General features: G+C 37.8%; 1 pseudogene; it reads right to left on the bottom strand.

The window, feature by feature from the left end:
- LOC119774342 overlaps nucleotides 1-14891 on the bottom strand; it is a 101957-nt pseudogene that overhangs the window by 20417 nt on the left and 66649 nt on the right.

The following is a 14891-nucleotide window of genomic DNA, read 5'->3' as shown; positions in this document are numbered from 1 at the left end:
TGGAGCAGGAGAAAGAGGAAGAGGAGGCAGTGTGCAAGGTGATGTAAAAAGGGCTGCAGAGGTGGGCTAACAGCGAAGCTAAGAAGAAATCTTCATGGACCACCACTCCCTTTAATTCTGCTCTCCAATTTCTGCTCATTGGGCAGCAAAATGGATCATCTTCAACTTGAACTCTCTTCAGAGAAGGAGATTAGTACCTTCTGCGCCATAATCCTGACCGAGTCATGGCTTATTTCATCCATACCGGACAATGCCGTTATCCTGGAGGGGCTCACATAATACCGTGCCGATAAATACATCGAATTCAGCAGTAAGACTAGAGGAGGGAGAGCTGTGTGTTCGCCACTTACCTATCTGTCCTTCTAATTCCTGCATATATGCTGCAGCTTATCAGGGCTAAACCAACAGCGAAGCAAGTCAGGTTGTGGACTAAGATGCCTGACTCCCACTAACCCGGGTGGAATAAGTTTTCACAGTGGGTAGAGCGATGCACAATTCCCATGTATCGTGTGCTATCTGCCTGTCCTCTTTTGAGACCTCAACTGGGTAGGCCTACTGTGAAACAACCACATTAGATAACAACCACATTAGGTGTGACATGCTGACATAGATGCAGCTATTAAGCCGCCAGATTTGCTTTGGGGATAATTTATTTTTAAATAGCTTCCCAATGGAAACCTTGAATAGACTAAAGCTGTTTGCACCTTTTGCAATGCAGAATTAGTTACTGTAGGAGTTCTACCAGTCTCAAGTACCACCTAAACGACCATCAGTGTGGTTGAGGATGATGGGCTCTAACTTTTTCAGTGAGCCAATTTACAACCTTCCTGCGAGGTGAACTATCATGAGGAGAATACATGACCAGCACACTGCGGAGAAAGCTGCGATAAAAGAGGAGTTGGTAGAGGCGACGTGGGTAGCACTGACCACTGGACATCTGTCAATAACCATAACCAGCTGGGAACTTCACTCCTTCGCTGTAATTTTAAACTTTATTTCACCATGACACCACCAACGATCCTGAGCTATCTCTATAGTTATGCTGTTATAGGCTTAGACTGCTGGAGGACATAGGGACCCCCATTTCATCATTCTGCTTCATTCTCTCTCTGTTCTCCTATTCTGCAGAATCTGTTAGTTCAATCTCTAACCTTCTGCTCTCTCTGCTTTTCCTCAGAGTAGCTTTGCCTCGTCTGTTCCTGTTTGGCTGTGACTCCATCCTGGAAAGAAACATCAGCTGTGCTGCTTCCATCAACACGCTTGTTTATAGATGTTGGAGATCGGCCTGTTTTCCAGTGTGGTCCTGTTTCTCTGGCCGTGACTGAGTGGATGTGCTCTCTTCGTCCTCTGGCATGGGAGCTGCCTTGGAGCTTGTCTGCCTGGCTGTGTGTTTCCTGGACGGGGCCGCCTTTTACAGCTGCTTTTTGTATCTCTGCTTCTGTCTCCTTGAACCCCAGTCGGCCTCTGCAGATGGCTGCTCACACTGACTACACTTGAATGCATTGCAAATTAAAAAAGCTTTAAACTTCCATTATTTAGTTATGCCTGTTATTTTACATCTACAGGTTTTGCAATTAAATATTTTGTTTGAAAAAACCTTGGGCAGCAAAGTTGTAGAGAATCTGTCGATTCAGCTTGTTGTTGGTTGCCAGGGCATATGATGGCATAAGGATTGGTGAGTTTATCCAAACGCCGCTCTAGGTAAGCTTCAGCTTTGCTCATGCTGCCTGGAAGGCTCTTTAAAAAAAGCAAAGACAGATGATATAAAATCATTATTTAGATAAGCCATAACAAGGTGTTTAAAAAGCTGAGCAAAGTTGTACCGATTTTCCCCTTATTTTCAAAATAGAATTTGTATTTAAAGCATAACATCTGTAGACTCTACCATATACATTGGATCTCAAAACATAAGCAATGCTGTTGTAATTTTTTTATAAAAAAAAAAGAAAATCGACCAACAATGTTAAATTCCTGTGAACTGTCAGGCATTTTAATCCTAATCCTTTAATCCTCTTATTTGAATCAACAATACATTTGGCTTAAAATTCCATTATATACAGTGCTCCAGACATCTGGAGAACAAATATTTTGTTAATATATAGTGCATAGCAAGCAGTTGCATCCTATAGCTCCGTGAAGATTGTTGTTTGTGCCTTGGATGCATTACTGACCATTTTTCAACTTTTGCTCTTTTTTTTACTTGTGGGAAAATGTCTAATGTTTGTCATGTCATCGTGTTCACACTTTTTTTCTAACTCTAGAGGATTGTCTTTGTGTTCGGGACCTTGATCTTTATGTGAACGAGAGATGTTTGAAAATAGGGAAAACTGAATTGGAAAGCTATATTTTATTTTTAGTTACCGTAATTAGATTCATTGAAAAGGGAGGTGCAACACCATTCTTACCCCTGAGTGTCCTGACCGGACTTGAAACCAACAGTTAATAGGTTAAGGAGGCTAAAGATTAAGGTGATGGCAAGGAGACCTCTCAACCCCAACTATTTGGATCTCATTACGTGAGATAATTGGTCCAAATATCAGAGAAAGAGAACGGTTTTATTAGGCTAATGCCCATAAATATTTTTTAATTGATCATTTAGAAGGGTATGAGTATTTGTAAATCACGCACCATTTTTGTTTAAATGTAAAAAACAAACAGACACTCAAAACTGATCTTTATAAATGCTATCCATTTCATTAATTGTCAGCTTTCTGTATTTTTAATATCAGAAACTAACTTAACATAATGGAATTTATTCTATATCTATAAATCAGTGGTATGAATAATTGTGAAATAAAAAAATCATGCCTGATTTTTTTATGGTCTTGCTTTTGTTTTGCTCCAAAAAAAATGCTGCATTGAAAATGTAATGTAATGTTTGCACTTCAAGAGTCACTTTAGCATCAATTTCAAGTTATTATTTCATCAACAAAAACAGAAAAGACCTAGAAAGAGTCTGTTATATAGCTATAACAACACTGACAATTTAACTTGCAGTAAAAGTTATTGCTTAGCATCAAACGTTTTTATGAACGTTATGCATGAATAGGCTACTTACATCAATAATGGAAGAACACGCTCCACTTGCCTCTCTCATGGCAATCAGGCAGAAAGCAGTCATAGAGGCATCTGAATCTACACCGCCAACATCCCCCTAAAAGGGTATATTGGATACAAGGCTGATAATATCTATTTATGAGCCAGTATTATTAGAAAGTTTTTACTTACTATCATGTTTTTATCATATACGTCACCAATTTCCACAAACATCCCATCAGGTTGCTGTGTTTTAAGAATGAGAAACCTGATAGCGCCACATAACACATTGGAATCAATGTGGATAAAATTGTTTGCCATGGAAAACACCTTTGCAACATAAGCCGTCAGCCTATGGAGTAGACGAGTGAGAGGAAGAGAGAGGAGAAAGGCTCATTAACATAATAACTTATTTCATGGACATTTATTAGATTTCTTTATAAACATAGGATTTATAACTGTTCATCTAACCAGGTGGTGCTTGGGTTTGATTTAAAAATTGCAAAGGATCCATCATCTTTGCGGAATTTAAGCTGCCCTTCATAGCCTGCAAAAGAGTCAGCGATATTTAATTACCATTAAACTCTCATTAATGAGATGTTTGAGGAAAAAATACTATGAGCATTTATTAAACATTGTCAGATATGTTACTGATAGCATTTTTCAGTATCTCTGCCTAAAAGGGGGGGTCTATAAAGCTTACCACTTTTAATATGCTGTATAGCTTTGTTGCGCTTTTCAAAGCCAACAGCTTCCCATTGGTTGGTTTTGTCCAAATAGATAGCAGCGATGACAGGCAGAGTCATGGCAGCCATGTTCTGCTCTCCACAACCTGTGGGCTCTTTGATTAGAGTACCCATAGACTCCCCACTAATGGCATTATCCAGTAATGTACTCATCTGCCCGATACCTGTGTTTACAAAGAAAACTTTTATTTACAAGGATTGTTATTGGATTAATAACAGAGGAATCTCTAGTAAAATGTACAGCATGCTTTTGCTCTTCTTCTGCCAACATTTGTTTGGACAAGGTTGAATTTCATTGCTCAGGATCTTCCATTGTAATAAAACATGAGACATATTAAGTTATTGAACATGTCTTTATCAAACTGCTATATAGTCAGCTTTATAGTCTATTAAATCATTAACTTGTCAGCTCAGTGACTGGTGGTGCATCTTACTAATAACCTAGTCTCTATAAATATTGTCACCTTAAACTTTCTAATCATGGTAAATATTGGTTTGAATGAAGGTATTACATTGTTTTGAGAGTTAAATATTTACATTTCATTGCCACAAATAATTTGACTACACAGCCCTCTTCCTCTATAACATGTCAGGATTCAAAAGAAACAGGGATTTGGGCTGTATGTGCTTATTTGTGTTAGGATAGTTATCATTGATGTTGTGTAAGTTTATTACACCCTAATATTACCTGCCTGTTGCGTGTCAGAACTGACGTTTTCCTCAGTAGTTTATCTAGTTAGGAAAGTTCCTCTGTTTAGATATACAGTTATAATCTTCATTCTGAACATGGCAAAGACTTGGGAATGGAATGAGAGCGGTGTCCCCTTAGCTAAGAACAAAGTATAATATGTTGGTATGGCTGGAGCCATGAATATCTCCTCATCTGCAAACATGTATGATGTAATTATGTGATAATGCGGCATACTGGAGATGTATAAAATGCTTCTCTTACTGTTTATCGGGGCCACCTCACGAGAAGTGAGCCCAGTTAGTGAGCAGCTTCCTTCTGTAAAGCTGGGCATACACTGTGCGACTTTTTCAGCCGTTGCACTGAACCTCAGGGTTTAGTCGTACAGTGTGAGTTCAGAGCTCACGATTTATGTATGGCCCAACGCTCTCATTCGATCTACCTGCTCACACTGAACGACTACAAGCCACGTCGGACTCAGCTCTGCTGTGATATGGAGCTGCTCTGAGTCGTCTGTCCGGAAGCCAAACAAATAGAAGGGAAATATGAGGCTCACTAGAGTGACTCGCGCTGCCCTGGAAATTTGTGCAATTTTGTGCTGAAAGTCCTAGAAAGAAAAGGTGAGGACGTATATCCAAAAAAATTATGTGGCTACTACGGTCTGTCAATTTTACAGACAGAACTGCATTTCTCTCATTGCATCCCTGCCATGCTGCTGTGTTTACATCTGAGAGGAAGAAGAAAAAGAAGAATCCTTCAAATCAAAAATGTTTGATTTTCTCCCGACCTCACGATTCCTGATTGGGAGGTGGTCGTGAAAGGCTGATCGCCCCTTGTAACCCCCTGTAAACTACATGACGCACGATCAGGCTGAAAGTCGCCCCGAAAATCGCACAGCGTATGCCGGACTTTACTCAAAGCAACTTCTCTGATCTGAGTAAGCTTATAATTTCTATCAAAATCTGTTGTCATTTCTCATGAGTATTTAATACATATGTATGGTCTGTATATTTAATACATATACCACCACCACAATGAGTAGTATATTTTGATCACACCTGTGCCCTCAACAACCCAGTCTCATGGCAAATGTACCCCCACTACGTTGGTCCACACTGCAAAACGTAGTGGAGGTACATTAATGGCCATTTTTTTGTGGTACTGTTACATTTCTTCTGCCTATACGCTTTCTATTGTTTTACGTCCTAGTCACGTGACTTTCAAGATTCCAGCTGGGAGACGAAAAAAAATATATATATATGTCCGACATTCGCTAATTTTTTTGTGGAAAGATTAATAACTTGAGTTTGTTTTTGCATTAAAATGAGTTTTGATTACATTTCTAGTGAGAAATGTATAGTTTAGAAGGGAAGAAATAATAATGATCAGATTAAGAGTAGGTCATACTTATTTAAATGACAATTTATACTTAATAGGGAGGAAAAATAATGATAAATGTGAAGGATGTGGAGAGATAGAAAATGTAGAACACGTATTGATGAGAAAGAGTTGAAAGGACAGGCCAAGAATGGAGTCTTAAAGGATTATTGGGAAATAAAGGAAATATAAAAGATATTAATAGATTAAGGAAAGCATTATTTATTTATCTTCAGAATACAAAATTAAAAAATAGAATTTAATAGATGTAAAACAATGTTGCTACACACTCATGAACAGTAGGTGGCGGTATGCACGCCCCTTCCCTAGAGCCCGGTGGGACCGAAAACATTTTGAATGGAAATCAATGGGGAGAAATTGATAAACTTTTGGTCCCAGTCGCTCTCTGTCATTGATTCCAGATATGCTGGTTGTGTATTTAAATTGTGTTGTTTTTTTTTAGTTCCTCTTTGGTCAAAATCTGGTCAAAACCCATCAATGAGATCGCACCAAACAGGAAGTTAAATGCACAAAGGATCCGGTAGATTTCCAAATAAAACACATCCGATCTTAACCCATTATCCTTTTTTTAACATTAGTTTCTCCCGTATGCCACGACGTAATGCATTGATCTGAAAATCAACCTCAGACGCAACGCACGCAGTGGCGAGGGTTTGATCCGTCAGATGGAGTTAAATCACAAAGAATTCAATGTTGAATCGGGGCGGCAGCTAAATGCTAGGCGATGGGTAGCAGCCAAAACGTTGCAATTTCACATAATCCTGACGAGATCCGAAAAACCGTAGCAAAAACTAGCAAGCGGGTGATTATGTATGTTCACTAAGTAAATATTATGTAAATAAACCCTACACTTCTCGCTATAAATGTAATCAAAACCCATTTAAATGCAGAAACTGATTGAAATTATTGATTTTCCCACTAAAAGTTAGAGAAATCTCAGCCATGTTTATACCAAAACGTTACAGTTTCACATTATCTTGAAAAATCTTTGCAAGAAACGAACAAGCAAGTGAATATGTACATTCCCTGAGTAAATATTCTGGCAACAAACTATACATTTCTCACTAGAAATGTAATCAAAACTCATTTTAATGCAAAAACAAACTCAAGTTATTAATCTTTTCACAAAAAAATGAGCGAATGTCGGCCATATATATATATTTTTTTTTCTTCTCCCAGCTGGAATCTTGAAAGTCACGTGACTAGGACGTAAAACAATAGAAAGCGTATAGGCAGAAGAAATGTAACAGTACCACAAAAAAAATGGCCATTAATGTACCTCCACTACGTTTTGCAGTGTGGACCAACGTAGTGGGGGTACATTTTCCCATGAGACTGGGTTGGCCCTCAAAGCAAGGTTTCAAATTCTGCTCAATACGCACTCCTTGTGCATGGATGTTTTACAAAGAGACCCGAGGTTGACTAGGTTTTTAATCATTAAATGCTTTTCAGTTGAAAATAAGATAATTTGAGACAGCTTCACTTATCTGTAATTGTTTTAATTGATATGCTTTCCTTATATATCTGTTATTTTAAAGTAATGTAAATGTACTATATCCGTTCAATATTTGCTGCCTCTTGGCCAGGATTCTCTTGTAAAAGAGGTTTTTAATCTTAGTCAATTTTTTTTCCTGATTAAAAATAACAAAAAACAGTTGCTGCAGTGATGGAGGAAACAGAACTGAGTGTTTGCTGCCCCTCCTCTGTTGAGGACTCAGAGCCCCCAGTCTTATCTCTGTGAAAGGCTTTTTCAATCGTTGCTTGATCTTGACATTACAGTAGAATATGGTTTGAGCTAAGTACAAAATTGCTGTTAAGATTGTTATCATTGTTGTTGATCTAATCATTATTCAATCAAAATATTAGACTTGGCTTGAAAAGGAAAATAAACTTGTAATATGTAAAAAGGTAAAACTACCTTTTTGATATTAATGAAATGCATAAATCTTAAATAAAAGATAAAAAGAGTTGAACCTGGATACAAAAAGAGACAAAGATGTAGCTGGGTGTTTATTAAATAAATAAATAAATAAATAAATAAATAAATAAATAAATAAATAAATAAATAAATAAAGAAGTTGATCAGTGAAATGGCTGGCAGTTTGAATTTTTGTCATTTTCTATTCTAAAGGCTAATTTTACATGGTCAGGTAAAAATTTCTCAATGTAGGTCTAGGTATAATGGCAAAAGTTGGTTAATAACTCATCCATCCACTTTCTGACCCTGTTGGGGATCACAACCCTTGCGACCCTAAGCAGGGTTGCGAGGGGTGGTGGTGCCTACTCCAGCTTTCTATAGGCGAGAGGCAGGGTACACCCTGGACAGGTCACCAGTCCATCGCAGGGCAACACAGAAACAAGCAACCATTCACACAAACACTCTTACATAAGGAGAATTTAGAGTAGCCAATTCACCTAACAGTCATAATTTTGCGCTGTGGGAGGAAGCTGGAGTACCCACGCATGCTCAGGGAGAACATTCAAACTCCATGCAGAAAGACCCAATCTGGAACTTGAACTCGGAACCATCTTTCTGTAAGGCAGCAGTGCTACCCACTGTTCCACTGAGCAGCCCAGTTAATAACCCAACAGCAATTTAATATCTATTCTGTAAGAGTTCAAGAACAATTCTTTAATAATTTAATCAGTTGTTCACCTTGACTTTAAGTGTAACAAAAATTTTGGCTGGTAAAAAAAAATAAAAACATTGTGTGGATTGTGAAATCGGCGGCTGGTGGCCAAAAAAGTAAACTTTAGTCCCTGCTCACCTGTCACAGAGATTAGTGTGTCCATGGGGGTGTTTGGAACCAGGTCAGCCATGGAAATGCCACTGTTAATATGTTCCACTTGTCTGCCACCTATACGAGGAGACGGTGATAGATCAGGTTTACAATCAGAACACTTACTCTAGACCTCAGATTTTAGTGCTGTGAACTAACCTTTTCGAGCAGGGTCTAGTATTAGTTTTCTTGGTTCTTGTTTAAGCACACCTTTAGGCTAGAAAAAGAAGGAAATCAAGAGGGAAATATATTTTGTAATAAAGGTTCCAGACTGCCGACCTGTCCAGGGTGTAACCTGCCTTTCACCCATAGACTGTCATGATCTTGGCACCTGAAGGCTTGGTTTTACTTCTTTTTGCTCTCATCTGTTTTGCTCCGCCTTGCGCTCATTATCTTTCATCAGATCCACCTGTTCCTGCTGCCATTTCAGCCTCTGGATCCGAAACCTTTGGTACCAGATTATTTGAGTTTCTACTGAAACTAACTCTAGCGTTCCATGTGTTTACAGTAGTTCGGCCTGTTCCTGACATGTTTCTGCCCATGGACTTCTGAGTTTTGGCTGCCCCTGTTCTGCTATGTTTTGCCTGTTCTGTGTTTCCAGGCTGTTACCTGGATTCCGCCTGTTGTCGACCTTGGACCTGTCCGCTGATCACGGCTTGCATCCAATATCCTTGGGTTGCTCTGCATGCTTTGGCTGCTGCCAGACGCTGTTCGTCTTCTCTCCTGGAACTCTGGTACTGGCTCTGCAACAAGCAGTGGAGTTCCTCTCCTCTAAACTTCACTCCTTCTTCTGGTCTCTGACTGAACTTTCACAGAGAATCCAGTGAGCCTGCCGCAGCTGATGAGCAGCCAAATGTCTTACTAAATTAACGGTTTCAATTTTCCCACTTCTGTCTCGCATGAATTCTGGGTCCTACGTTCTGAGCTTATTAAATAGACTGCTGGAAATAGGCAACAGCCCCACCGCAATCCTGATGTAATAGCAAGAAAAGATGGATGGATGGATTCTACTCCCATATTACCTGAATTGACAGATCTAAAACAGTGAACCATTGGAACCAATCTGTCTTTTTGATTTAACTGAATTGTCCCGCTGTGGACCGTGTAGAAATGATCTAAGTGCAGATAATTGCAGATCAGCACAAAACATGAATCATGTTTTACATTTTAAGGGAAAGCTTTCAACATGTATGCATGTTCTTAAGTTAAACACCTCATGTTATTTCTAAAATGTTGTGTTTAAATTTAAAACCAGTCCACTTTACTTTTGTTAACTGTCACCCAGTACTTGGTGGATTTACAAATGTTTTGGGTTGCATTCAACTTTGTTCGTTTTTAAATATAGTTTATTATTGTCTTTAAGCACTATCTGATATGCTAGATTTTGCGGTTCATCATATAAAGTTAAGTATGCCAGGTCATGACTAGGCATAAGTACTTTTTTAAATTTCAATAATTGATTCAATACCTATTCTCAAGAATTAGAATCTTATTCAGGCCAGTCTTAAATTGATAGGTAGTAAAAAAACGTTTAAAGTAAAACGTTTTTGTAGCTTTTATCTACATTACACAGCTGTTATGCAATATATTGATACTAGTGTCACATTGACATTCAGCATTCAGGTTTTTATCATTTTTTTTATTTGAATGCAGTATGAGGTTAATGTCCAAAAAATGTTTAGGACATTTACCTAATAATGCATCTAAAAATAGGACATCTATTATTATTATTGTGGTCACTAACCTGTGTTTCTCATTTTTTTCTTTTTCTGTTTTCCAACTAACCCACTCATAGAATCTTCTTGTCTAAGAATTTTTTTTACAGAAGTCCTGGTTTTGGTTTGCATTCTCTCTGCAAATACTTAATCTCATCTTAAAGCTAGAGTGTGTAATTTTCAGCGACATCTAACGTCCAGACTGCAGACCGCAGCAACATGAACATCTCCCCCCCACCGCTTCTCCCCCCCAACAGTACGGCGAGCGTTACGGGACAAAATGTCTTCCATGACGTCCGCATCACCTACCTTCTCAAGTGATGAGGTTTGTTTACATAGATCATTTTACAGATAGTATTTCATTAGTCTGTGTAGGGTATAGATTTCAGTACCTTCTCAGTTCATCTCTCTCAACTTGCCGTAGTTACTTTCGAGCGTAATGGGCGATCTCGCAATCGCTAGTTTGTTGGCTCTGCGCTGCCGTAGCGCAAAGATGTCTGCCTCCATGGCTGCCAGACCCGCTCCTATGTAATAATAAATAAATAAATAACGAATTCTAAGGCAACGCAAATATTAAGGTTAAGAGGCTGAGCTCGTAGATGATGATAAATAACATAGTTATGTATAATATATTACATTTCTGACTATATATCCCTGAAATTATTACGCACTGTAGCTTTAATGATTTTCTTTTTTATATATCTTTACAATTGAAAAAGTCAGTATTATTAAGAGTCTGTGATTTTTTCCAGAGTTTGGAGACCTATTTTATCATTATGTACTCTGCTTTTGGGTAAGCTTGCTTGGACAATTACTTGATTATTACAATATTTTTTTTAAGTAAAAATCAATTTTACATACAAAAATTCTTATCTAGGGACACAAAAATGACATTTTATGAAATTTTACTTGATCTTGTTGAACATTTTCAACAAGATAAAGTACAACAGTCAAGCACAACAGTCCAGTATGTGATTGGACTTTGTGCCCATGAAGCTGCAACAACATTTTATTCTCTAAAGACCTCAGACAACCCTTTAAATCTTATCATGGTTTGTATTCTGACACTCCTGTTCTACTAAAAAGAGCATTCAACTGAATTTCTAAGGCTCAACCAGGACAAACCTCATTAAAAATGCTGATTTACTCTGTTTACCAACATCTGCTTTGACATGAAATCCCTGTGTTATTTTGGCTATTTACAATTGGGGAAATGTAGGTGGTTGCTTACCAACACCCCTCACCAATAAACAATAATTTTTATAAACAAATTGTTTTTATTGACAAAAATATAAGTTGGTTTTCTACCTGTTGACTCAGATGGATAAGTGGAAGAAGATGGATGGATGGATGTTTAAGTGGATTAACTAAGGTGAACTGTTGCTAAAGCTAGCAAAGTTCTGCAAAAACTTTGGAACTGTCTTAGATCTTGGAAAAAATCTTATATTTTTAATGAGTCAAAAAAATATGAAAAAAATGTGTTTCAAAGAGAACAAATCTTGTACTTTTCAGCGATCAAACAACTATCATTTTGCAGATACTATGTTGTAGCACAATAACAAAATGTGGTAAATAATTGCATTTATTCACTTACCACCACACGCAATGTCTTTCTGATTCCATCTGAGAGGAAAGAGTTTTTAACAGATGCTTTGATCTCAATTGGAAAAGATCCGTGTGCCATGGGAACAATGACATATGGTACAGATCTTGTAGTTTGTCCCCCAACTCGGACTTCCTGTCTAAACCACTTTCTTTTGTAAGCCACACTGCAAATACTGGTCTCCTCTTTAAACTCAATGCGTACCTTTAATGCAGAGTGAGATAGAGTAAAAGCAAAGGGCAGAGAAAGAAAAACAAAAAAAGAATGCAAAAAATTTCAGAGGAGGGTGGTTTCTAATTGGCTTATTGAATAACTGAAAAAATACATTTTTGTCCTTTAAAGGTAAAATCCATCATATGCTATGTAAAAGCATATATATTTAATGAGAAAAAACCCCTAAAAACTCACAGATATGGGATCATCATTGTAGTTGTGGAGAATTGCCTTGATTTCAAGCTGCTCTCCTTGAACAGCTGAGTAGGGCAGTTTGAGGTCAATAAAAAATGGTTTCCAGATAAAGACCTCCAATGGTTTAGCAACACAGAGACCTTTAAAATAAAGCAGAAAAACAACAACAACAAAAGCTTAGAATTTAAAATGCTGATGGAAACCCAAGATGAGAACTGTACAATTAATAGAACGTCAGCATTAGTCTTAAAGGAATAGTACACCCAAAACATGATTAGCCTTCATTTTCTACTCACCCCCATGCTGAACAAAACTCTGGAGTACTTTTTTGATATCTCAAATGCATCTGGAGATCTGGGAGGCTTCTTGCTGTCTGCTGACATTCAAATAATGGAGGTCTATGGCGCCCGAGACAGAAAGGTCCATAAAAGTCCATAAAAACGTGTCAATATTCCTCCATACTGCTCGTCCAATGTATTCCAAGTGTCCTGAGTGGGTAGCGTCCATAATTTACTCGAAACGAAGTCATTTAGAATGTTTTTAGAGCATAAACAGTAGTGTATAGGATTTCCTAATAGCGCCCCCATGCGCGCTCACGACGCTACGGAAGCCGGCAGACCAAACCAGCGCATTCAGCTCGGCAAAGAACTCATGCTCTTCCTCAACACTGAAGTCCTCAGACATTTTTCTTTCGTTGTTTATTTCTTTGCACAGGTAAACAGCACATTTCTTCTTCTACGCTTGCATTATCGGCAGAGCAGACGCTGAATGCGCACTTCCTTCCGGTTTGGTCTGCCGGCTTCCGTAGAATCGTGAGCGCGCATGGGGGCGCTATTAGGAAATCCTATACACTACTGTTTAGGCTCTAAAACGTTCTAAATGACTTCGTTTCGAGTAAATTCTGGATGCTACCCACTCAGGACACTTGGATTACATTGGACGAGCAGTATGGAGGAATATTGACACGTTTTTGTGGACTTTTGTGGACCTTTCTGTCTCGGGCGCCATAGACCTCCATTATTTGAATGTCAGCAGACAGCAAGAAGCCTCCCAGATCTCCAGATGCATTTGAGATATCAAAAAAGTACTCCAGAGTTTTGTTCAGCATGGGGGTGAGTAGAAAATGAAGGCTAATCATGTTTTGGGTGTACTATTCCTTTAAAGAGTGTCATATGGAATTTTAGCTTAGGACCTTTATTATCCTTGTTTGATGTGTAAATAAAATAAACTCCAAATTTTATTCTCAGTCAATGCATGTGTTCAAAATATGTGCTTTAGGCTGTCATATTTTTAGCATAATCAGCAAAGACAGATACAAACTATTGTTTTAGAAATTAGGTTAAACCTTCAAAAGTCATTTGTGTATTGTTGATTCTCACAAAGTAAGTTGGTTTACAAATACTTTTGAAGGATGCCTAGTCTTAATCTTATGTATTGTTGGGACTATTTCTGGTCAGCCTTTTTTTGCTTTCTTTAAAATTCGCAAGCAGCTGATCTTTTGCAAGTATAAATTAGATTTTGTAATACGTCTGTGCTCTATTTTAAGAGCACAGATGGATTTCTCATATGACTCAGGAACCACAAAGTAATCAAAGGCTACACACTGTACTGCAGTACTTCTAGACCATAAGTCTCTTTCGCAAAGCAGTTTTATCTGAATTTAGGGAAACTCTGAGTTTTCCGTTTCACAAAGAGAGTTTACTCAACCTCCGTCTCTGTTATTGTAGTAATATTCTCCCCAGAGCTAACCTGGACTTCTTTTCAGATGATATATAGGCTGAATAGATTAATTCATTTTACGGTAAAAAGGAATTACCTTTAGGTTAGGATTGGACTGATAACCGCTAATAATGTCCATTTATTGGACACTTATTTACTGTGTGAATTAAGAGAGAATCTAAATGAGGAGGAAACCCATGAAATGATGCACAGGTCCTACCTGCATAAACAACATTTTTAGACTTCATCTTCACCTTCTGTGGGATGATTTCACCTAAGTAGATACACTGATCCACTACCAATCAAGCAATAAACTAGTTTTGCCTATAATGTTATCATGGTTACTGCAGGCTATCGCAGGGCATTTTTGATATGTTTTAGTTTGACTGTATTTGTATATCTGATATCTGAAAAAACTGTTCTTGTCGAAATTACCATTTAAAAAATATGATGTTCTTCATCTCTACAATGAACATTCTAGATGTCTAGAAATTAATTTCAGATCTCCATAATTCCTATTGTTACTAGAATAGAATAGAATAGAAAATCCCCTTATTGTCCCACAATGGGGGATATTGTGGTGTTACAGCAGCAAAAGGTTATAGCAGAAGTTGTCACACAATGTGGATCTTAGAAAATGTATAAAAATAACAGAATAAGTTACAGAGTTAAGAAAATAAACTACTGTTCAGTACTCAATTAGTATTCAACATTGAAGAAATGTTTTTTAGATACCATAAATACATATTCAGTCAACCTGATAAATGTCAAAATGGCCACTTATAATGTGTAAACGTT

Source organism: Cyprinodon tularosa, unplaced genomic scaffold (genome assembly GCF_016077235.1).
Source record: "Cyprinodon tularosa strain WSP-4 unplaced genomic scaffold, ASM1607723v1 ctg81, whole genome shotgun sequence".
Lineage (NCBI taxonomy): Eukaryota > Metazoa > Chordata > Actinopteri > Cyprinodontiformes > Cyprinodontidae > Cyprinodon > Cyprinodon tularosa.
This window is presented reverse-complemented; position numbering and strand designations above follow the sequence as displayed.